General features: G+C 39.5%; 2 non-coding genes across 2 annotated transcripts; one reads left to right on the top strand and one right to left on the bottom strand.

The window, feature by feature from the left end:
- The first annotated feature begins 9006 nt into the window (after positions 1 to 9006).
- Positions 9007 to 9088, top strand: TRNAS-UGA (transfer RNA serine (anticodon UGA)). The gene has a single exon. It is a non-coding gene; the product is annotated as a tRNA-Ser (tRNA).
- A 7142-nt stretch (positions 9089 to 16230) lies between these two features.
- Positions 16231 to 16339, bottom strand: LOC125933561 (U6 spliceosomal RNA). Its single transcript, XR_007460993.1, has one exon. It is a non-coding gene; the product is annotated as a U6 spliceosomal RNA (small nuclear RNA).
- Between the last annotated feature and the right edge of the window lie 8825 nt (positions 16340 to 25164).

Genomic DNA, 25164 nt, shown 5'->3' on the forward strand with positions numbered 1-25164 from the left:
GGAAAGAGCCAAAATGTCCATCGATGGATGAATGGATAAAGAAGAAGCGGTACATATATACAATGGAGTATTACTCGGCAATGAAAAAGAATGAAATCTTGCCATTTGCAACTACGTGGATGGAACTGGAGGGTATTATGCTAAGCAAAATTAGTCATTCAGAGATAGACAAATATCATATGACTTCACCCATATGAGAACTTTAAGAGACAAAACAGATGAACATAAGGGAAGGGAAGCAAGAATAATACAAAAACAGGGAGGGGGACAAACCATAAGAGACTCTTAAATATGAAGAACAAACAGAGGTTTACTGGAAAGGGTGTGGGAGAGGGGATGGGCTAAATGAGTAAGGGGCATTAAGGAATCTACTCCTGAAATCATTGTTGCACTATATGCTAACTAATTTGAATGTAAATTAAAAAAAATAAAATTAACAACAAAAATAAACTTTAGGAAAAAAAAAAGTAAAGGGATGGAGAAAAATCTATCGCCAATTGGATATCAAAGGAAAGCCAGGGCAGCAATACCTATATTGGAAAAATAGACTTTAAAACAATGACTCCAACAAGAGGCAAAAAAGGACTCTATATAATCATAAAGGGGACAATCCAACAAGAATATATAACATTTGTAAATATTTATGTACCCAACATGAAAGTACCCAAATACATAAAACAGTTAATAACTAACATAAATAATCAATAGTAATATAATAATATTAGGGAACTTTAATACCCCACTTACATCAGTGGACAAATCACCTAAGCAGAAAATCAACAAGGAAACAATGGCTTTGAATGACACCCTGGGCCAGATGGATTTAACAGATAAGTTCAGAATATTCCATACTAAAACAGTAGAACACACATTCTTTTCAAGTGCACATGGAACACTCTTCAGAACAGATCACGTATTAGGCCACAAAACAAGCCTCTTAAATTTACAAAGATTGAAGTCATACAATGCATCCTTTCTGACCACAACGCTGTAACTCTAGAAATGGACCACAAGAAAAAATCTGGAAAGACCACAAATACGTGGAGGTTAAATAACATGCTACTAAATAAAAAATAGGTCAATCAGGAAATCAAAAAAGAAATTAAAAGTACATGGAAACAAATGAAAATGAAAACACAACATTCCAAAAAACTTTGGGATGCAGCAAAAGTGGTCCTAGGATGTAAATATATAGCAATGCATGCTTACCTTAAGAGCAAGAAAAATCTCAAATAAACAACCTAAGCTTACACCTAAATGAGCTAGAATAACAACAAACAAAACGTAAAATCAGAAGAAGGAAGGAAATAATAAATCTTAGAGCAGCAATTAATGATACAGAAACTAAAACAACAATAGAACAGATCAGTGAAACCAGGAAATGGTTCTTTGAAAAAAAAAAATCAGTAAAATTGATAAACCTCTAGCCAGATTTATCAAAAAAAAAAAAAAAGAGAGAGAAAGGATGCAAGTAAATAAAATCACAAATGAGGAGAAATAACAAACACCAGAGAAATACAAATAATTGTAACATATTATAAAAAACTATATGCCAACAAATTGGACAACCTAGAAGAAATGGATTAATTCCTAGAAACATATAAGTTACCAAAACTGAAACAAGAGAAAATAGAAAATTTCAACAGACAAATTACCAGCAAAAAATTTGAATCAGTAACCACATATCTCCCAACAAACAAAAGTCCAAAGCTAGACGGCTTCCCAGGGGAATTCTACCAGACATTTAAAGAAGAGTTAGTACCTGGAGTGCCTGGGTGGCTCAGTATGTTATGTGTCCGACTTCAGCTCCAGTCACCATCTCACGATTTGTGAGTTCAAGCCCCACGTTGGGCTCTGTACTGACAGCTCAGAGCCTGGAGCCTGCTTCGGATTCTGTGTTTCCCTCTCTCTCTGCCCCCCCCCCATTCATGTGCGTTCTCTCTCTCTCTCTCTCTCTCTCTCTCAAAAATAAACATTAAAAAATTTTACAGAAGAGTTAATACCTATTCTTGTCAAACTATTCTAAAAAAATAGAAAATGAAGGCAAAATTCCCATTTAATTCTATGATGCCAGCATTACCCTGATACCAAAACCAGATAAAGATACCATAAAAAAAAAGAGAACTACAAACTAATATTTCTGATGAATATACATGTAAAACTCCTCAACAAAATATTAGGAAACCAAATTCAAAACTACATTTAAGAAATCATTCACTACAATGAAGTGAAATTTATTCCTGAGTTGCAAGGGTGGTTCAATATTTGCAAATCAATCAACGTGATACAGCACATCAATAAGGGAAAGCATAAGAACCATATGATCATTTCAATAGATGCAGAAAAAGCATTTGACAAAGTACAACATCCATTCATGATAAAAACCTTCAACAAGGTAGGTTTAAAGGGAACATACCTCATCATAGTAACAGCTAACATCATCCTCAATGGAGAAAAACTGAGAGCCTTTCCCCTAAGGTCAGGAAGAAACAAGGCTGTCCACTCTCACCCCTTTTATTCAACATAATACTGGAAGTCCTAGCCACAACAGTCAGATAAGATAAAGAAGTAAAAGGCATCTAAATTGGTAAGGAAGAAGGAAAACTTTCACTGTTAGCTAGTGAATGTCTATAACAGTATTAGCTAGTTATGTCTATAACATGACACCATATATAGAAAACCTGAAAGACTCCACCAAAAACTGAGAACTGACAAATTCAGTAAAGTTACAGGATACAAAATCAACATACCAAAATCTGTTGCATTTCTATACATCAATAGCAAAGCAGCAGAAAAAGAAATTAAGAAAACAATCCAACTTACAACTGCAACAAAATAATAAGATAACTAGGAGTAAATCTAACCTAGAGGTGAAAGATCTATACTCTGAAAACTATAAAATGCTGATAAAAGAAATTGAGGACGACACAAAGAAATGGAAAGACATTACATGCTCCTGTACTGGAAGAACAAACACTGTTAAAATGTCTATGCTACCAAAAGCAATCTATACATTTAATGCAATACTTATCAAAATACCAAAAGCATTTTTCACAGAACAAAAAAAAAAACAATTCTAAAACCTGTATTGAACCACAAAAGACCCCAAATAGCCAAAGCAATCTTGAAAAACAAAAACAAAGCTGGAGGCATAGCAATTCCAGACTTTAAGTTATTATTACAAAGCTGTAGTGATCAAAACAGTATGGTACTGGCACAAAAGGAGACACACAGATCAGTGGAACAGAATAGAAAATCCAGAATTAAACCCACAATTATATGGTCAATTAATCATAAACAAAGCAGAAAAGAATATCCAGTGAGTAAAAGACAATCTCTGCAACAAATGATGCTGGGAAAACCAGGCAGCCAGACGCAGAAGAATGAACCTGGACCACTTACACCATACACAAAAATAAATGGATTTTTTTATTAAAATGGATTAAAGACCTAAATGTGAGACCTAAAGCCATAAAAATACTAGAAGAAAGCACAGACAGTAATTTCTCTGACATCAGCATAGCAAGTTTTTTTCTAGATAGGTCCCCTGAGGCAAAGGAAACAAAAGCAAAAATAAACTATTGGGACTACATCAAAATAAAAAGCTCCTGCACAGCAAAACAATCAACAAAAGTAAAAGGCAACCTACAGAATAATAGAATATATTTTCAAATGACATATGTGATAAAGAATTAGTATCCAAAATATATAAAGAACTTCTAAAACTCAACACCCCCCCAAAAAAAATAATCCAATTTAAAAATGGGCAGGAGACATAAACAGACATTTCTCCAAAGAAGACATACAGATGGCCAGCAGACACATGAAAAGATGCTCATCATCACTTATCATCAGGGAAATGCAAATCAAAACTACAGTGAGATATAACCTCACACAGGTCAGACCAGGTAAAATCAAAAACGTAAGAAACAACAGGTGTTGGCAAGGGTGTGGAGAAACAGAAACCCTCTTACATTGTTGTTGAGAATACCAACTGGTGCAATCACTCCAGAAAACAGGGGGTGGGAGGTCGTCAAAAAGTTTAAAAGAGTACTGCCCTACACTCCAGCAATTGCATTACTGGCGTTAATGGAAAGAATACAAACAGATTGAAAGGGATACATGCACCTGTATGCTAAATATTTGGTTATCTACAATAGCCAAATTAGGGAAGCAACCCAGCGACCATCAACTGATGAATGGATAAAGAAGATGTGGTATATAATTACAATGGAATGTTATTCAGCCATTAAAAAAAAATGAAATCTTGCCATTTGTGGTGACAAGGATGGAACGAGACTATCATGCTAAGCAAAATAAGTCAGTCAAAGAAAGAAAAATACCATATGATTTCACCATATGTGGAAGTTAAGAAACAAAACAAACAAGCAAAGGGCAAGAGAGAGAGAGAGAGAGGCAAACCAAGAAACAGACTCTTAACTGCAGAGAACAAACTGATGGCTACCAGAGGGGAGTAGCGTGGGGGTACCGGTGCAATAGATGATCGGTATTAAGGATTGCACTTGTGATGAGCCTTGGGTAATTAAAATAAAAACTTCTTAAAAAATGATCAATGTATCAAATTTATTGCATACTTTAAAAGTACAAATCATCTTTAATTTTGATGCCACCCACTAATAAAGTTCTATTCTAATAAAAAAAGAAAGAAAAAAAAAGAAAGAAAGAAAGAAAGAAAGAAAGAAAGAAAAAGAAGATTCTGTTCTTTTTCAATTTCTTAATTCTTAACTGGCATGGCATTAGGGGGCCAATTAGGTAGGAAAACCCTATAAATAAGTTGCTCTAGTGCTCAGTAGGATATATCTCCAATCTTCCTCGAACATATATTTGTAAGTAATATGATGACTATAAAGCAACACACAATTAATTGTTTAGGCTTCAAATGTCATTCACTATGCAGCAATTCCATAATTATTTCCATCACTTTTCATGATGCCTGTAATTTACCAGCTAAACCTTCATGAGGTTTTGTTGCCAAAAACTTAGTAAAATTTTGTGGCCAATTTGAACTAAGTTCCCTAACATATGTTGTCTAAAATGTACAGTTAGAGTTATTCTGCAATCAATAAGAATTAAATTCAAAAAACCTGAATGATGGCTAAGCCTCTAAAACTATGCAGTTGCTGCCAACTCTTTCTTTCAAATGAGGTACAAAAGCATGTAAGACAGCTAAGGTAAAATTTCCAGACTCTGCTCACCTCTCACCAATTACTATGTATGTGTTTTGTGTGGGATGTCCATAAAAATACAATTGTGTAACAGAAAGAGCAGGGATTTAGAGAGAATCTGATTGACCCAGCTTGAGTTACATGGTAGGCAGGATTCTAATATGGCTCCCAAGATCCCTGCCCCAGCTATTGGTACACACCCTATATAATCCCCCTCACTGGAGCTGGAATTGTGAAGAAAATGCAATAGTTACTTCTGCAATTACATTATAATACATAAAACTCCACTGTAGTAAACTAAAGAGTAATTCTTCTGATGGCCTTAAAGAAGCAAACTACCATGCTGTAGAGAGGGCCACATGATAAGGTACAACCTCTAACAGCTGAGAATGGTCCTCCACTGACAGCTAACAAGTCCTACAACCACAGAAGCTGAATTCTGCCAACAACTAGTGACCTTGGAAGAGGACCCCAAGCCCTTGATGAGACCAAAGTCCCAGTCACCATCTTGAAATCTGGTCAGACCCTGACAGCAGAGAACCTAGTCAACCTACAACCACACTCATGACCACATTCCTGACACAAATAGAAACTGTGAAATAATAAGTTCATGGTGTTTTAAGTCACTAAATTTTTTGTAATTTGTTTTGTAGGAAAAAAAGAAAAAAAATATATATATATATATATGTCACATGATTACCGCTTAGAAAGAAGAGGTGGGATACCTTGATTAACAGCTGAAGTAAGGCTGTATCCAATGAAGGTGAAGTGGTCCTCTTTAAGCACAAATGAAGTGTCATCATCAGTTGGGGGGGATGGATACTGGAATAAAGAAAAACAAAAATAATCCACCACAATATATTAATTTTCTGATATCTCATAGGCCTTCAACATTCAACTCACAACTCACTCCCACTATTGACTCTATTGCCATATACACACTCCTTGATCTACATGCCATTGAGCCAGAGACCAACAAAGAATACATGAAGGCAACAAAATCTAGTAACACTGGGCAAACATAACAAATTAGTCTTAAATCTACCACTAATTAGCTACATGACCTTGGGCAAGCCATTCACGGGCCAGTTTCCTGTCTATAAAAAAAAGGGGGGGGATGGGGATTGGACTAGCTTTAACGTCTCTTCCAACATTAAAACTGTATGAATTTTTCGTTCAAAAAAAAAAAAAAAAAAAACACCACTGGGGCAACTGGGTGGCTCAGCTGGTTGAGCATCTGACTCTTGATTTCTGCTTGGGTCATGATTCCAGGGTCATGGGATCAAGCCCTGGGTTGGGATCCTCACTGAGCATACAGCCTGCTTAAGATTCTCTCTCTCTCTCTCTCTCTCTCTCTCTCTCTCTCCCTCCCTCCCCCTCTGCCCCTCTACCCCTGCTCACATGCTCTTTCTCCCTCTCAAAAAAAAAAAAAAAAACCAACAAAATAATTCAAAATAAATTTTGATTGCTATAAAAAGAGCCAATACTGCTCCTAAAACATAACCCCTCCCCTCAGTATTCTGCCTCTAAAAGTGGCATCAAGAAAGGTTTTAGAGAAAGCCATAAGATATTTGCCTTCCACACCCAAATTGTTTAATAAAAGCTACCACATAAACGAATCTGGGGGTAGTTTAGAGGGAGAGGCAATCAGAATCACGAGGGGACCTTTGTAGAGTAAAATGTCCACGAATGAAAATCAACGTTTTAGGTTGCTACTGTGAATCATAATACATTTATGTTATAATTATGTTGGAAACATGTATTTTACTTCTTTTTCCCTTACCTGCCATTTATTGCGTTAAATGGCATTGCTAAAGACCTAAAGCTGCAACTGAAAGAATTCATTTGTAAATTCACACTTTGTGAAAACACCTATAATAATTTTTGATCTCTTGGATCATTTTCACAACATGATAAATCAGAAAAAAAAGCAATTTCATTTTCTGAAAACCTACAGTAACTCAAATAAGCTGAAAATTAAATGTTAATGTAGTTATTTCACTTCTGAAATGTTGCAAAGAAATTTTAATCACAGTTGTTCTCACCAAATACATATTAACTGTGTAACAGATTCTTTTCCTTTGCAGTCTTCTCTTCCCAACAAAAATAAACCAAAAAATGAACAAGAAACCCTCAGAGTAGATTTCTCAGTTAAATTATTGTAACCATAATAAATTCCCATTACTGTCAAGCTTTTAAGTGAAGACAATTCCTAAAAGGGGAAGGGGAGGTTAAGGAAGAAAAAGGGCTTTCAGTAAATACGATCATTCAACTGCACAGAAGAAAAAATTTTTAAGACGACTTCCAAATCAAGATACAATTAATATAATAGTAAGATTAAATGATAGGTTATTTCACAGCACATGTAGAATCTAAGAACAAGGTATTATTTCTTCTTGGATAGTCTCTATTGGAAAGGTGCCAAATAAAGTTCACATATATGGTAAAACTTATGCCTGGGATTGTCAGGAGTAACTTCGTTCCCGTATAGTATTCATAGAGAAATTGGGACCATTCCTGTAGCTTTGTCAAATTAAAAACAGACAAATAAATAAATAAATAAATAAATAAATAAAAATTCTAAAAACAATCTCAAACTAGATAAAAATTTTTCTTATAATTCTTATTTTGTTCCCCTTTAAATCCGTTTAGACACTTAGCACCGTAATTTAGTTAAAAGAAACAGTATGAAAAAAAAATAGTATGGAAAATTCTCAAAGAAATTCACATATCAAGTGAGTTCACTTAACATCCAGGTTTCCAAAAGGCAAGGATTTGCCTTCCTGAGGTACCACTATGAGATGCATACATGGTGAAGTCTCTTTCCATGAACAATGTTAGAATTTTAAAAGTTTAAATTTAAAAAGAAATTTAGAAATTTAGTAAAAGTCTACCTATTCTTTTTTCCCAAATCTTGCATCAACCATTTGATGCCCGGGGTGGGAGGGCGAGGGCGTATCTCCACGTGCGCGGGTAAGAAACTGCGCTTGCACCCTGGAGTCCGCCGCACCCACCCACGCGCCACAATCCCGGGCCTCTGTTCCCTAAGGTAGGCGGCATAGAATGGACCTACCCGGTCTTAGAGCTTCAACAAAGTAAACCAAAAAAAGAGCCTAGCGCTGAAGGGAGGAAACTAATAATACTTAAAGGCAGAATGCAGACCTAATGCGCAGAACTTGGTTTTCAAACCACTTTCCAGGCTCCTCAACACTTGACAGCTGAGACCACACTTAGGGCCCGATTTCTTCCAGCAGGGCTCAACAGTAAAGCGATCCCTGGGGGCGGGGGCGGGTAATGAGAGATGGCTGCTTGGGGACGGGCTCGGCAGAGTTGAGCCCACACATAGCAGTATGACTCCTCACGCCTCCCTCCATGCGGCACAGAGGAGGGCTCGAGGCGTCGCGGCCAACGCGGGAACGCAGAACACGCACACCCCGCAGAAATAGAAATTTTCCAGAGCGCGGGCCCGCAGAACTGAACAGAAGAAGTCTTTGTTTCACAGCTCTCTCGATGACCTAATGAGGAAGGGGGAGGGCAAAAATCAGGTCAGTGACCAGAAGCCAAACAAGTTTGCGATTTTCGTAATGCAGCGAAGGCAAGGGTTTCCCAGGCCTCCTATTTAAAAGAGTCTACTTAAACTCCTTCAGGGAGTTTCTATTTCTTAGCTTCCACGATGTAGTTCACGAAAGCTGTCCGGTCAGCCTCCGACGCCTCTCTAAACCGAGCTCAGGGAGTCTGTAGGCTCCGCCTCTTGGTGGGCATGGCGCGCCTGCGCGTAGTTATTGTACTAAAGTATTTGTGCCTGCGCATCGTTTCCGTGGCAGCGATGGCCGAGTGGTTAAGGCGTTGGACTTGAAATCCAATGGGGTCTCCCCGCGCAGGTTCGAACCCTGCTCGCTGCGGAAGCGGGTGGCTTCCTTTTTCCCTTATGCCTTAAAACAATAACCTTTACTTGAACTGCTGCATTTCCCATTCCTGCGAGCTAAATGGCTCACCTACAAAGTTTAATGTGTCAAAAGAAAAACCAATACGTTGCAGTGCTCCAAACATGTATTTACGCTAAAGAGAAAAATCTTCCTTTGTCGTAGCCGGCAAGGTAATGGTTTCAGAAACTTGGTCTTCAATGTGAAGGCAAGTTCGCGAAATATAAATAAAATAAGGTAAATATTGTCACAATGTTTTGGGCTATCACAGCCCAGACAAGCTATCATATGAAAACTGATGGCGAGTGTGGTAACGGGTTAAATAAGTGATAAGCACAAGGTGGTGAATGAAAGTGTTAAATCACTATATTGTTCACCAGAAACTAATAGAATATTGTTAACTATCCTGGAATTAAAATAACTTAAGAAAAATAAAATAAAAATAAAACTGATGACAAGCTTAATGCCACCTCTTTTTCAATCTCAGAATCACCTTCAATAGTCGCCCCACTGCATCCAGAAGTGGTATGAATTGAGAAACAATAAAAAAAATTTTAAGTTTGACTTCTATAGCATGATAGTTACATCCACAGAATGGAACACCATGCATGTAGCCACTAAAATGATAGTGATGACATGAGAAGGCCTTCTCAGTTTTGCCAAATCCAAAATGTTGGACAGACTAGAAAACAATATATATAATGATCACATTTTTGTTAAACTATTTATAGAATCATTTTTATGGCAAGAATGGGACAAAAACACTAGGGGCTGGAAAGAAATAATCACAATGTTAGCACTAATTATTATCTCTGGGTAGTGGAATTTGGAAAGATTTTAATAGTTTTAACAGTTTTTTGCTTAACATTGTAAAATGTGTGTATTATTTAAAAAGAAATTTGTGTGGGTGCCTGGGTGGGTGGCTCAGTCGGTTAAGCGTCCGGCTTCGGCTCAGGTCATGATCTCAGAGTCCTGAGTTCAAGCCCCGCGTCCAGCTCTATGCTGACAGCCCAGATCCTGGAGCCTGCTTTGGATTCTGTGTCTCCCTCTCTCTCTGACCCTCCCCTGTTCACGCTCTGTCTCTCTCTGTCTCAAAAGTAAAATAAACATTAAAAAATAATAAAAAGAAACTTGTGAAGTTAGTCTTTAAAACCATACACATCCTCTCTTTCTCCCTTTCACCCGCTGTCACAATCTCCTCCCCACCCCACGATTTCCAGGTGTTCTTATGGAGTTCTCTAACACCTCAAATGCTAGGGATGGTTTTCTGGGGTACCTGAAGTAGATTCCACCCACATAGCCCCCATCCCATTTGACACTTATCATATACATTCACCACATTCACATCTTCAGTCCATCCTCTCTTCCCAATTCCACCTCTCCTGGCCCCACGGAGTCACTTATAAATGGCTGTATTGGTTTCCTAGCTGGTCTCCTTCCCTCTTTCAGTCAGGATCACATTCTGCTGAAAAACAAACAAACAAACAAAAAAACAGAAAATCCAACTCTAGTGACTTAAACACATAGGGACTTGTCTCAAGAAATCTGGGAGTAGGCAGTTCTCAAATGAAACAGGGAGCAGCACTCTTTCCATCTTTCTGTCCTGCCATTTAATACATTGACCTTGTCCCCTACTTGTTGTCTCATCATCTTAATATGGTTGCTATACCTCCAGAGCTCACATCTGTATTCAGCTAGGAAGGAGAAAGACAGGAACCCTCAGTTTATGTCTCATTTACTTGAACTGTGTAACAAGGCTACTACTAGCTACAAGAAATTCTAGCTGGGTATATAGCTATCCAAATCAAAATTGGAATTTCATTGGTAAGGAAGAAAGTTGAATGGATACTGAGCCGGCAACCAACTGTATCTGCCACACCCCTCTAAAAGGAAAGGCAAAACTTGCAGGCATAAAACCTTTGAAACAAGTCCCTTGCCTGCCTTCCTAGCCTTCCTTCTTCTCTCTCCCATCTCCTTTTGAGTTATTAACAGGCCTCCCAACACTGAATTATAGCTCATCATGCCTTTGAAGCTTTCTACATATTCACATACAATTACCTGAAATATCTTTCTCTTGCTTCCATCCTTCTCCCCTCATTAGTAAAAGAAGGTTGCCCATCATTTGAACTCCCTATTTAGAGGACTTGCTCTCTTTTTGAATCCAGGTACAAGGCTGCAATCTACCCTCCTGCCCCATTCCCATTATAGATGCTGAAAAAGCCACGTATTTGCTTTCCAAGACTCCCTTACAGCTAGAGATGCCGGGTGTTACGTAGGCCCAGATAATCAGATATGCCCACCTGCAACTTTCAATCAGAGCTATTAATACAAAGAAGCAGGGAAGGCAAGGATGCATCCCAGTGGTTAGGAGAGGCCATAATGGCAACCATAGACATTGCTACAGCAGCAGCACCAAGGCTGCAACTGGGGTTTATAGTTGTTCAGCATCAGTGACAGTATTGTCTATACCAGGCTGCCTTTGTGGTGGTGTCAGCCTGAAATGATCTTGGATTTTGCCTAGCCAACTTACTCTTCTCTCATTCTCCAAAAGTGGCTTTGCAGCCTTCCTGGTAATTCTTTGAGCTATTCAATATTCTTACGGTAAATTAGTACGTTTTCTGCTTAACTCAGCCCCAGTCATTTTTTTTTTCTTCCAAATACAAGATTTAGCTTCCCTCCTCACTGCTTCATCACCTAATGGAAACTCATGTTTTCTCTTCAAGTATCTCCTTGTGGATAAAGCATTCCTGCAATCCCCCAGGCTGGTTCATAAGCCCCTTTTATATTCTCCTATTCCCTAATATAGCAGGGATCCTATTGAAATGCTTCTGTTGGCCTCTCTTCCCATTAAGTGCTAAATTCCCTGCAAATATATGAGGCGTCATAACTCTTATCTTCATACCCCTGCCTAGCACAGAAAAGGTACTCAATAGGGGCACCTGGGTGGCTCAGGCGGTTGGTGCCTGACTCTTGGTTTCAGCTCAGGCCATGATCTCAGGGTGCTTGGGTTCAAGCCCTGCACTGGGCTCTGTGCTGACAGTGCAGGGCCTACTTGGGATTCTCTCTCTGCTCCTTCCTCACTTGTGTTCTCTCTCTCTGTCTCTCTCAAAATAAAAAAATAAAAACTTTTTAAAAAAATAAAATAAAATTCACAAAACAAAGAAAGTAAGTACTTAACAAATTTTTGATGAAGGACTGAATAAATATACGAGTAAGCACACAAAACCACCTCCACTCCAAGAATGCCCCATAAAAGGGGATGAAGGGGTCAATAGCCATTTTCCTTTTGAAAGTCATTATCCTTTGCCTTAGTATGAATTAATTTAATATACAGTATCCTCCTCACAGTATATTTTTAATTTAAGAAGACAGAGAATAGTACCCCAACAAGGTACCCTTCCTTCCCTTCCCATTGCCTTCCCTTCTCTTATTTTTTCCTCACCTTTTTCTTTTTCTCCCAGTACCTTGTCTTATAGTGCTGAAAGGGCAGATTGAGCCAGGAGGCAAGCACATGTACATTTTCATCTCTGTGGGTCAACTCCCATTCCCATCTTCCTAAACATGGTTCACTTTCACCCTGGCATTCCTATAACCCAATTTCAGCTCTCTCCATGGTAAGCAAAAGAAAATGTATGGAATATTTTAGAGGGAAGATGTGGACAAGGTTCTGCAGTGCACTTCTCAGAGGAAGGACGCTACCTCAACTCCTCTTTCCATGTTTCTCTACTCCAGAGTCCTCCTACCTCCTCACCTTCCTGTGCATCTCCTAGAGCCTGCTTTTTCCAGTCCAGCCTCACAAGGTACATGATCTTGAAGACTGCCCCTCGGGACCACTACTTTTTCAATCTTTTATGCTACAGAGCAATTCCCTGTGCATTGGCTTCAGTATGCCCAGCAATCAAAGAGACTCCCCTTCAAAGGCAGAAGAGGTTATAAATATGACACTGAAGTCTCCTTTTTACCCAAATATTTATCTACCCACTTCTATGAATAAAAGATAAATCCTTCAACTTCCCAGAATTCAAAGGTTTTAAATGTAAATAGACTAAAGTGAACTTTTTTCAAATTGTGATCTGTTAGTAAATGTGGAACTCATAATCTTCCCTTCCCTTCCAAATCCATGTCCTTCTCTATGTTTATGTTCTTCACCCAGTTTGTGGCATCTCCAACCATGGAGCAGGATACACCCACTTGGAATCACCCTGATACTGCCTATCCTTTACCACATTTCCTATCCAACCCAAATACAACTGAGTTTACTCCTAAATATGCTCAAAATCTACTTTGTTCCAAATCTACCACTACCACCCAGTCTAAATCAACATGACCTCTCACCTCCACTACATCTCAGCCTCCTGTCTTCCCCCATCCACTCTTCCTCCCTTTCAATCTGTTGTCCATAAAATAAAATTTTCTTCAAGATGTGCATTTGAGCTTATAAACCTCCTCCTGTAAACCCTTCTGGGGATTCCCATATGCTCTTAACAATACAGACTTGGGGCGCCTGGGTGGCAGTTGATTTCAGCTCAGGTCATTATCTAGCCCTGCATGGGGCTCTACACTGACAGCACGGAACCCACTTGGGATTGTCTCTCCTTTCCTTCCTCTCTCACTCTCTCTCAAAATAAATAAATAAACATTAAAATAAAATTCAGACTAAAATCCTTAGCATGAATCCATGTCTCCCAATGATCCAGCCAGCATACCTATTGGGCTTCTCCCATCCATTCTCTAGCCAGATGTATTGTCCTTTCTTTTAGTTCTTGAAGGAACCAAACTCTTCCCCAGATTAGGAATTTTACACATATTCCAATGTCATCCTCCCCTTTAAACTTGTCAGGTTCCCTTCTTACATGATTTCACAACACTTATCATACTCTGTAATACACTAGTATGAATATTTGCTTGATTTCCCCTTGTGTGAACGTGTGTGGGGTGTGTGTCTGTGTGTGTGTGTTCATTTAACCACTAGATCTCCTTATCTTATACTTAGTGGGCCCTCAATAAATAATTTTGTTGAATGAATTTTGTGGTCGGGAAAGTCAGAGAACAAGAGGCCTCAGAATACCTGAAACAGTGGGAGATAGAGTCTCCAATGAGGGTAGGTAGACTCTGTTTTCCTTCAACTTTGAGAGATGAATCAAAACCATGCCTGAGGAGATTTGTGCCCTGACTACCTAAATCAGCAGGAATATTGCAGCTGAAACACCTGATATATTGCAGTACTGTTTAGTGTGATTTATGAAGCTGTTATTTTGTTTTAACACATCATGTTCATTGTAAAGGAGTTTCATCCCCAGAGGTTTCATTAATATAGGCATTGTTGTGTAGTGAGACAGTGAAAAAGGGATTAAGAGATCGGGCTGGCCTAGGACATGTGTGAAGCTTGTATCCTAAGTCCCGTCTGGTTTGGACAAGCCCCCCATGTCCACTTTTGGAGGCCTTACAACCCCAAGACCACATGGTCTTAGGCCCTCTCTACATACTAGAATACAAATGACTAATAGAGATAGCTGAGTCTTAGCCCCTCCAGAATTAGAGAGACAGAAGCTCTGATACTAGAAATTTCAGATGACTGTTTGAGGAACTGATAGAAAAAACTTAGAGCTTTCAGCTCTTGTTCTAACAACTAGTTTTCTTCCCAACCTACACGAAGTTGATCAGTCAAGTTCACTCAAGCTAATAGACTGGATGTCATGGGAAACGAGTTATTTCAATTTCCTTCCCACTCTCCCTGACATCCAGGCCTCCCAGAGGTCTGGGGACACTCTTTCAGGGACTGGACTCTGAGGCCTCAAGACAGGATGTGACAGATTTACCTTCACTGCTTTGTCTGGCACTGGACTGACTCCAGAGGCATGAGAGAGCAAGGCTAGGTCTCCTTTGGCATCTCTAGGCCATTCAGAAGACTCTAGTAACAGAAAACATGACCCATAAGCTTTATGCTCTTTCAACTCTCTGATGCTTGAGGTCAGAGATAGAGAAGAGTCACGGATTGGTAAGCTTCTTACTCAGGTACTGAGGTAGGGCACAGCCCCAACCTGATTACTTCATAAATCCCCTGGTCCCACCCAAGGGATCTTAAAGCCCTTTGTCCCTTCATACCATGTTTCTCCCCAAACACATTTAGGGAATATGTTTCCCTCCCAAACATATCCATCTGAGACAAGATTCTCAGAGTATTTATCCAGGGAGGAGACTTTAGAAACATTTTATGTGAAAACACAAGTCATATGAGTACATAGAATGTCCATATAAAAGGTACGTATCTTCCCAGATGTTAAGCCACATACGTCAGTGGAGACAAACTATTAGTGCTTTGAAATAATGTGTGTTAGGATGTTGGAGCACAGAAATGCCACACTTACTTTTTGTACATGTTTCTCCAGTGCAGAGATCAGCAAACTTTCTATAAGATGTCAGCTCGTAAATATTTTAGGCTTTGTAGGCTATGTAGTTTCTGTTGTAACTACTCAACTCTGCCTTTGTAGCATGAAAGAAGCCTTGAACAAATGAGTGTGGTCATGTTCCAATAGAACTTCATTTTCAAGAACAGGTAGCAGGCTGGAGTTGGCCCACAGACCAGAGAATTCATCCTAGTATAATGAAAAAGATCTTTCCAAGTTATAAATGTTAATATATGGTTAATTGGGACTCTGCTAAGAGGCTAGTTAACAGATCTATGAAATCTTAAGATACCAAAAAAAGACATCAAGAGGCAAAGCTGGGAGTGAATGTTTTCTAAGATCATTTTATCTCAATACATCAGAACAGCCCAGAAGCTTCCAGAATTCTCTCCCATACATTGTGCTTATATATTTCACTGAGAGAAATATATAAGGTGCAGTGAGACTGCAGTGAGACTGATAAGGTGCAGTGAGACTGCACCTTATCTGATAAGGTGCAGACCCTGGTAATGCTTGCTCATGTTTTCTTTCTATAGTTTGCAACATAGGCTACTACTGCTCTGAAAATAGGAAGTACTGTATCTATATCTTCTGTTATAAACAAAACCCTTCACCTTAGGGTGTGATTTGAGCATCTTAAGGTGTGATGAATACACATTAGCAGATTTATTTGTAAAGTGCCTTGAGGGAGTGGGAAGAACAGAGACTTTGAAGTCAGAGCCACTAGACTTCACGAATTTGCGTGCCATATCCTTGCACAGGGGCCAGGCTAATCTTCCCTGTGTCATTCCAAGTTTAGTGTATGTGCTGCTGAAGGGAGCACCAGAGCCACCAGGCTTCAAAACCAGGCTCCTTCCCTTTCTTGTTGTGTAACTTTGGGCAGCTCACTTCACTTCTCTGAGCCTTAGTTTCCTCATCTCCTAAGTGGTAATAATGATTACTTCTACTTCATGGCATGGTCAGAAATAACTGCCATTTTCTGAGTTCCAACCATAGGCCAGGCACTGTGATAAGTGCTTTACATCCATTGTCTCATTTAACCCTCAAAAGAGGCCATAGCTAGTTTACTGCTGAGGAACAGAGGATGAGATCTTATGATGTTACTTCCTTTCCCTCCTAAAGGTGGGTGCAGGTCCCTCCTAAAGAGCAGTTCCCTCCTAAAGGTGTCTAGGATCATCCTAAGGAAGCCATTGGACAGGAATAAAGGAAGAATAAAGGAGGAATAATTCATGTTATTGGAGTGTAATTTTCTATGCCTTATTGTCTCTCTGAGCTGGATTCTCTCCCTGAACTGAACTGAACTGAGCAAGATCCCTGGGAGTTGATGTACGAAGCTGCCCAGAGTTGGCACTGGCTGAGGACATACTTAGGACTTTATGAGGCCTTCTCCCAGAGGCTTGCTGCTACTTCGACAGTCTCTTTTATCTGGGATTTTTTGGGGGGGTAGGGGGGATGCTTTTTACAGTTCATTACTGGTTTTACAATTATAATTTCCAAGCCTGTGTGACATTCCTTCTTTCAATTCCAGTTCATCCCAATTTTTAATTAAATCACATTAATTTGCTTATTAATTTGCTTATTGAATAGGTAATATAGTCTCATGGTCCAAAATCATAATGACTCCCTCCTAACCCTGTCCTCCTGCCACCAATGTGCCCTTCCTGGACCACCGATTATCAGCTTCTATGCCTTCTTTATGCACATGCAAGAATATAGGTAGCTTTTATACAAATATTAGCACACTATACAAAATGTTCTGAACCTTCTTTTGTTATTTTAAAATATATCCTGGACATATTTCTGTATAAAGAGCTTTCTCATTAAAAATGGCCTCTGTTAACTCAAATGCCCTCAGCAGTTTTGAGCTCACTGCTTCAGAATAAAAGGACCATAACTTATTTAACCAAATCCCTATTTATGATGATTAAAACTGTTTCCAATCTTTTGATTGAACCAAAAAAAAAACTTCAAAGAAAATCTTACATCCATGACATTTTCTAAAACAGGGATCTTAATCCCAGTCATCTGTTTTCATACAGAATTAGGAGAAAGTGGTCAGCCCTTTGTGCAGACAACAGGAATTGGGCACAAAAAATCACGGTGGTCAAACTGTTCTAAAAACATAGTCTAACCTCAATAAAGCTGAAAAAGATAATAAATAAAAGCATAGCATAAACAAATGCCCTAGAAAGAAAAAGGAAGCTCTCCTCTCTGCTAATCTATTCCATGTCCAGGGAAAGGGAAGGGCCAAAAGTGAAAGTATTAATTTACCTTTTATTATCTCAGATGAGTTAGCTCTTGGAAACTACCTCTTTTCTTCCTCCTTTTGTTTCCTCTCTCTATCCTTATCTTCATATTCTACCAGAAACTACTAACCTTCCTCGAATTTTTATTAGCAACTCAAGATGCTTCAGTAATAATTCCTGTGACCCGTAGGCAGATGCTAACTCAGATGCTATTTGGGTGTAGGACTCACTGCCTATGGCTCATAAAAAGGACAGGAAAGACTGTATAATGAAGAATGCAGGTCTGGAACCTTCCCTACAGAATGATAAAGGTTATTTATAAGGCAAGAGAGTGATGGGAGGTCCATGAGACCCACTCTTGGTTACTGCTTCTCCTTGCAGAAACTTTCAGGGGTGAAATGTATGAATTCAATTTTTTCAGGGTGGCACAGTCCCAACTCCTTTGCAAGATTGACTTGAGGGTGAATTCTCATTAGAAATGAATTTATATCTAAAATGCAGGCAAAAAGGCTCACAGACACTCTTGCCTATTGCTTTTCTTGTTCTTTTTGCCATGAAAATTAGCCAATATATCGTTCAGATCTACTTGTGACAATTTGCTTTTCCTTTACATTCATCCAGGCTTGAAAAATGACCACTGCTCAGGCAGATTGATGCTTCCTGAGCCACTCATTTCTATCATATATTAATATATCAATACCACCTTCCAGTAGTATGTCTTTGTGAATTATTCTTTGTTTTCCTTCCAATGCTCTTTAAGCTTCACTTAAAACAAAAACAAAAACAAAAACCCTGTAACCATTTTTCTCAAGATTTCCTCTATTTCCAGAGAGCCGCTGGCTAGGCTGTATCTTCATATTTCAATTTTTTTAGTTGCTCTTTTTTATTATCTATTATTATTACTATAGTATTTGGGAATTTCTCACTGGGGGGAATTTTTGGCCATTGGAAAAACTGAGATTTTCATCTTTCCTGCTAAAACCCACTGCACAGCTGTAGCATTTCCCAGTTACAACTATCCTGCAATGTCACAGATTCAGGTGAGTGCTGTCCATTTTTTTTAAATGATAAAAGTATCTAGGCACCTGAGTGGCTCTGTCACTTAAGAGTCTGACTCTTGATTTTACCTCAGGTCATAATCTCACTATTCTGCGAGTTTGAGCCCTGCATCCAGCTCAGGGCTGACGTGCAGAGCCTGCTTGGAGTGCTCTTTCCCTCCCCTTCTCTCTGCCCCTCCCCAGTGTGCCCCCCACCCCCACCCCCGTCTCTGTCTCTGTCTCTCTCTGTCTCTCTGTCTGTCTCTCTCAGTAAATAAACTTTTTAAAAAATGATAAAAGTATCAAAACACTTGTATATGTTTTAAAATGTAGGCCTTATTATTTTTCAGGTATGGGGAGGCCAGCAAATCAGAAGATCACCACTGAAAAGAAAGTCAGTTACTCAGAGTTCCCAAGAGGACCAGATGAGCACTGGGTCTGTCCAGAGGCACTGCAAGCAAGGGGGAAATGTGGGCCAGAATCTTTATTTTGGTTCCTGCAGAAAGAAGCATGGGAGGCAGGGTAAGTAGGTTTCAGATTGGCTAGTATGAATTTCAGCAGGCTCTGAAGCCCAGGGACTGTCCCCTGGTGATAGGAGCAGGGGAATCGTGGCCTTGAGTGGCCTTAAGTGTAAGAGCTTGAGAAAGGAAGTGGTGGGATGTGGACTCAGGCGTGGTGTGTTTGCATACAAAAGGCCCAAGAGCAGGTGAGTTGCTTCCTGTCTCTGGGAATTGGCTAGCTATGAGAGGGGCAGCCTCTCCAGGTTTAATAAGGTCTTATAGGTCAAAGCATCAGAAATACAGAAAATAAAAGGCATGATTAATATAGTATCAATCAGTATCTCAGCAGGAAACAGAAGGCACACTCAATTTAGGACAATTCGACAATTTTTTTTTTCTATAGGGGGGTAACAAGCAACTTAAAAAGCTATGTCTCTGTAGAGAAACCGCAAGAGACAGAATAGCCGTCACCATTTCCTAAGAGGGGAGGGAGTGGCACCGGTGCACAGAACAAAGTTCTGAAGAGGGCTGCCCCAAAGAGCAGTGTCCCTTTAGGGGACACAAGTGGTGCCAGGTGATCCTGCAAGGGGGTAGCTGCACCTCTTCATTCTCCCTCCCTCTGCTCCCCGGCGGGGCCTCCCCATTGGGCAATTGCAAATGGTCAGCCTCTGCAGCTGAGGACAGGAGAGAGTGGGTCTGAGGGACAAGAGGAGATGGCCAGGACTCTGCCTTGCGTAAAACGTGGGAAATAACACTGTGGAGATGCAGAGGCAAAGAAACAACCAGATCTGGAGTCTTGTTGCACCATCACAACTAGCAAACGCCTTTTGGGTGGATCGTTCCCGTACTGCTAAACTCAAAGCTGCCATCTTGTGGCCATCTGAGGAATAGTTGATTCCACCTTCTAGATTTGAAGAAAAGTTTTTTCCGGGCCATACAAATATGCTGCTGAGAGAAAACAGTCTCACATTTCATTGTCATATCGTCCATCAATTTTTGGTCTGGATATAACCTACTTTGAATAATTTTGAAAGTAGAATAGAAAAAATTCTACACGAGGGGCACCTGGGTGGTTGAGTTGGTTAAGCGTCCGACCTCAGCTCAGGTCATGGTTTATAGGTTCGAGCCCCTTCTTGGGCTCTGCGCTGACAGCTCAGAGCCTAGAGCCTGCTTCAGATTCTGTGTGTCCTTTTCTCTCTGCCCCTCCCCTGTTCACACTCTGTGTGTCTCTTTCTCTCAAAAATAAATAAACATTAAAAAAAATTTCTTTAAGAACAAATTCTACACAAAGAAGCATCGAAGTTTAGAATAGAAATGATCTTAGAAACCACCTTATAAAGAAATAGCCAGGCAGTTTGTGAGACTAGTCCACCAAAATGCCAAAGTCTTAATGTATCCCTCTGTTAAAATCACTATATATCAGATTATAGTTTTCACATAACTTTGTATCGTGAAATTCTCCTTGTTCCTGAAATGGCATCACTCCTAAGGAAAATCTCATTCCATGCTCACTGCAGAAACCAACCTGCATGTGTTTGAAGTGCTTTCAGGATCATTTTTTCTTCAGGGCTTCAATTGTACATGCATATCTGCACTTCTGATGTCTTCCCTTGAGCAAAGAAAAATCCTTCTTCCAAGTCCTTGTTAAACACCGATAGTACTCTGTCACTTATCTTGTTTCCTCTCTGAAACCAATTGTAAGGCTTAACTCTCATCACTAAAAAGCACAAAACTTTTGACACACTCAGAAAAATCTACCCCAGGCAAGCACTTTAGTTATCCTCAGCACAGTTTTGGACATTGTACCAAATGCATAACTAATGTCAGGCACAGTGAGGTGGAGCCTCTGGAAGGGGAGATAGGGTGAGGGAGGCTTTCAGATGCTAATCTCCAAATAGAATATGGAAGAGAGGTACCTGACAGAGTCCAGAGAAGAGTTAGAACAGTTACATGCAGACAAATGGCTTCTTCTGTAGCTCTCTGAAAGAGAAATTCTACCATACATTTGTATAGATTTACCATAAATACAGCATTATTGTGACAGGCTACTTCTGTTGAGCATCTACTAAGAGTCAGGGACTCAGTGAGAGGATCCAGTGGTGAACAAGATGGTCCTGGCCTCAAGGAGCTCACAATCCTCCTGTGGCAGTGATAAATGGTAACCACTGACAAATGGTATAATGCATGCTACAGTAGGAGCAGACTGGCTCAAATGCTGAAGGAGCACCTGAGCAAGCGTAAGGTGAACAAGGAAGGCTTCCTGGTATAACCCAACCCCCTTACTTTACTGAGGAGAAAATAAGTCTTTTGCATTTAACAGCTTGCCCAGCATCTCCAAGTTAGAAAATGGTACAGCCAAGAGCAAAAAGCAGGTCTTAGTGACCTGAAGAAGGTGCTAAGCAGCCCCTCCCCAGAGGAGCATGGCTTATTTGGGGCATGCAAGGGGTCTGGGGAAGCTGCAAATATTTGTGAGTTGGTTTATGCATTTATCTAGTTTTCTGAAAATCTCTCCTTCCTTCCTTCCTTCCACCTCAGCCTCTCACTTTAGATTTTAGTTCTAAGTCACTCTCCTTATTCAAAGTACCAGAGCATAATGCCCAAGGTGGACACATAGCGAAGGTGTTTAGATTATGATGTGATAGAAGAGGAAGCAGAGGGGGAAAAAGATTTTAAGAGAGGGAAGTAGTTGATAATTATTATTATTTTTTTTTTTATTATGGAGTATCCTAGGACTGCTGTGACAAAGAACCACAAACTGGGTGACTTGACCCAACAAAATTTTATTCTCCCACAGTTATGGAGGCTAGAAATCAAGGTGTAGGCAGGGTCATACTCCCTCTGAAGGGTAAAAGGGAGAATTCTTCCTTGCCTCTTCCTAGTCAGGCCTAGATGGCCTGGTGATGGCCATCTGCCTTTGGCATTCCCTGGCTTACACTTTGTATCACTCCAGTCTCTGCCTCTGCCAGTCACATGGCATTCCCCCTATGTGTCTCTGTTCAAACCCTCTCTGTTTCTCCCCATCTTTAGGAGATGTAATTGACATGTAATATTGCAGAAGTTTAAGGTGTACAATGTGTTGATATGATATACCTATATGTTGCAAGATGATTACCACCATGGTGTTAGCTAACACCCCCATCATCTCACATAATTGCCATTTCTTTTTTTGTGGTGAGAACCTTTAAGATCTAACTCTTAACAACTGTCAGGTATACAGTACTGTATTATTAACTATAATTACCAGCTGTATGTTAGATCCCCAAAACTTATTTGTCTTACAACTGGAAGTTTGTACCTTTTGACCATACCATTTCCCCCGGCCCCACCCCCAGCCCCTGGTAAACAATATTCTACATTTTTTGGATTCCACATATTAATGATATTATACAGTATTTGTCTTTCTTTGTCTGACTTATTTCACTTGGTATTATGCTCTCAAGTTTCATCCATGTTGTTGCAGATGGCAGGATTTCCTTCACTTTTATGGCTGAATAATACTCCTGTGTGTGTATGTGTGTGTCTATCACAACTTCTTTATCCATTCATCTGTTTACAGACACTTAGGTTATTTCTGTATCTTGGCTATTGTGATTAATGCTGCAATAAACATGGGAGTGCAGATATCTCTTTGAGATCCTGTTTCCATTTCCTTTGGATATACACCCAGAAGTGGATTGCTGGATCATATAGTAGTTTTATAATTTTTTTGAGGAACTCCTGTACTGTTCTCCATAGTGGCTCTACCAATTACGTTCCCACCAGCAATGCATAAAAGTTCCCTTTTATCTGTATCCTCACCAACACTTGTTATTGTTACTGTCTTTTTAATGATAGATGTTTTAATGATAGATGTTTAATGATAGGTGTGAGGTACTATCTCATTGTAGCTTTAATTTTCATTAATCGTTCACATTAATTTCCCTAATGGTTACTGATGTTGAGCACGTTTTCATGTTACCTGTTGGCCATTTGTATGTCTTATTTGGAAAATTGCCTATTCAGTTCTTCTGCCCATTTTTAATAGGATTATTTAGTTTTTTGTTACTGAGTTATATGGGTTCTTTATATATTTTGAATATGAACTCATTCAAATATTTTCTCCCATTCTATAGGTTATGTTTTCATTTTATTGATTCTTTTGCTGAGCAGCTTTTTAGTTTGGAATAGTCCCGCTTATTATTTTTGGTTTTGTTGCTTGTGTTTGGTATCATATCCAAAAAATCATTGCTAAGACCAATGTTAAGGAGTTTTTTTTCCTATGTTTTCTTTTAGGAATTTCATAGTTTAAGGTCTTATGTTTAAATCTTTTATCTATTTTGAGGTAATTTTTATGAGTGATGTAAGACAGGAATCCCATTTCATTCTTTCACATGTGGTCATCCAGTTTTCCCAACACCATTTATTAAAGAAACAATCCTTTCACCATTGAGTATTTGTGGCTTTCTTGTCAAATATTAGTTGACCATTTAAGTTTCCCCCTTCTTATAAAGAGACATCAGTCATATGGGATTAAGACAAACCCTAATGGTTTCATTTTAGCTTGATTTCATCCAAAAAGTCCCTATTTTCCAAATAAGGTCACATTCAGAGGTTCTCGGAGTTAGGACTTTAACATATATACATATATTTTTTAATGTTTATTTCTTTTTCAGAGTGGGAAGGGGCAGAGAGAGAGGACAAAAGATCTGAAGCAGGCTCCATGCTGACAGCAGAGAGCCTGATGTGGAGCTCAAACTCATGAACCGTGAGATCATGACCTGAGCCAAAGTCGGACACTTAACCAACTGAGCCACCCAGGCACCCCTTGTAATATATCTTTTTTTTTTTAAGTTTATTTATTATTGAGAGACAGGGAGACATACAGCGTGAGCAGGGGAGGGGTAGAGAGAGGGGGAGACACAGAATCTGAAGTGGGCTCCAGGCTCTGAGCTGTCAGCACAAAGCCAGACGTGGGGGACTCGAACTCACAAACTGCGAGATCATGACCTGAGCTGAAGTTGATCACCTAACCAACTGAGCCACCCAGGCGCCCCTATAACATATCTTTTTGAAGGACTCAAATCAACCAATAACATGGAGTATTTCAAACATAATACACATGAAAACATAAGCAGAAATAGTTTAGTATAATGAACCCTATGTACCTGGGTTCAACAGTTATAAATGCACAGCCAATCTTGTTTCCTCTATACCTCACCTCATCCCTTCCCTCCTCTCCTATATTACTTTCAAGCAAATCTCAGACTTCTTATCATTTCATCCATAAATTACTGATGCATCTCTAAAGAGAAGGACTTCTTTTAACATGACCACAATATCATTATCAAAATCATTATCAAATTTCAATCATCTCATGAATCGTGTCAGTTTTTTTTTTAACACTAAGTCTGAATTGGGGTCCACATAAAGTTGTCAGAGTCATTGACATTTAAACTACCTTCCTAGGAGGTGGTTTAACAATCTCAGCATCTTTATTCTCCCTCTGGTTGGTTGAGCACTGGATGATTTTGAATATATAAAGGGAACTCTGAATTTTAAGTGGATGGAGGGAGATCTGGGGTGGGGGAAGAGGGAATACAAAAGACAGCAAGGGATGGGGGAGATACAAGAGGAAGATTTAGATCCCTGGACACAAAGCTGTCGTAAGAGGAACCTGGGGGTAGGGTGAAGTGGCCCAAATAGTGGTGGAAAGTGGCTACCAGACAGACTATAAGAATAAGGAAGTCTGATAAATAATTTTTTATACCTTATACATCAGCTACCCAGAGGTTTTCTCTTTCCAAACATAGCAAGCACTGTCAAGTCTCCAAGCTGTTCCTCCCACTAAAAATACCCTCTCCCACTCCTATGCCAGCTTTTCAGCCA

The sequence above is a fragment of the Panthera uncia genome, chromosome D2, assembly GCF_023721935.1.
Source record: "Panthera uncia isolate 11264 chromosome D2, Puncia_PCG_1.0, whole genome shotgun sequence".
Taxonomy (NCBI): domain Eukaryota; kingdom Metazoa; phylum Chordata; class Mammalia; order Carnivora; family Felidae; genus Panthera; species Panthera uncia.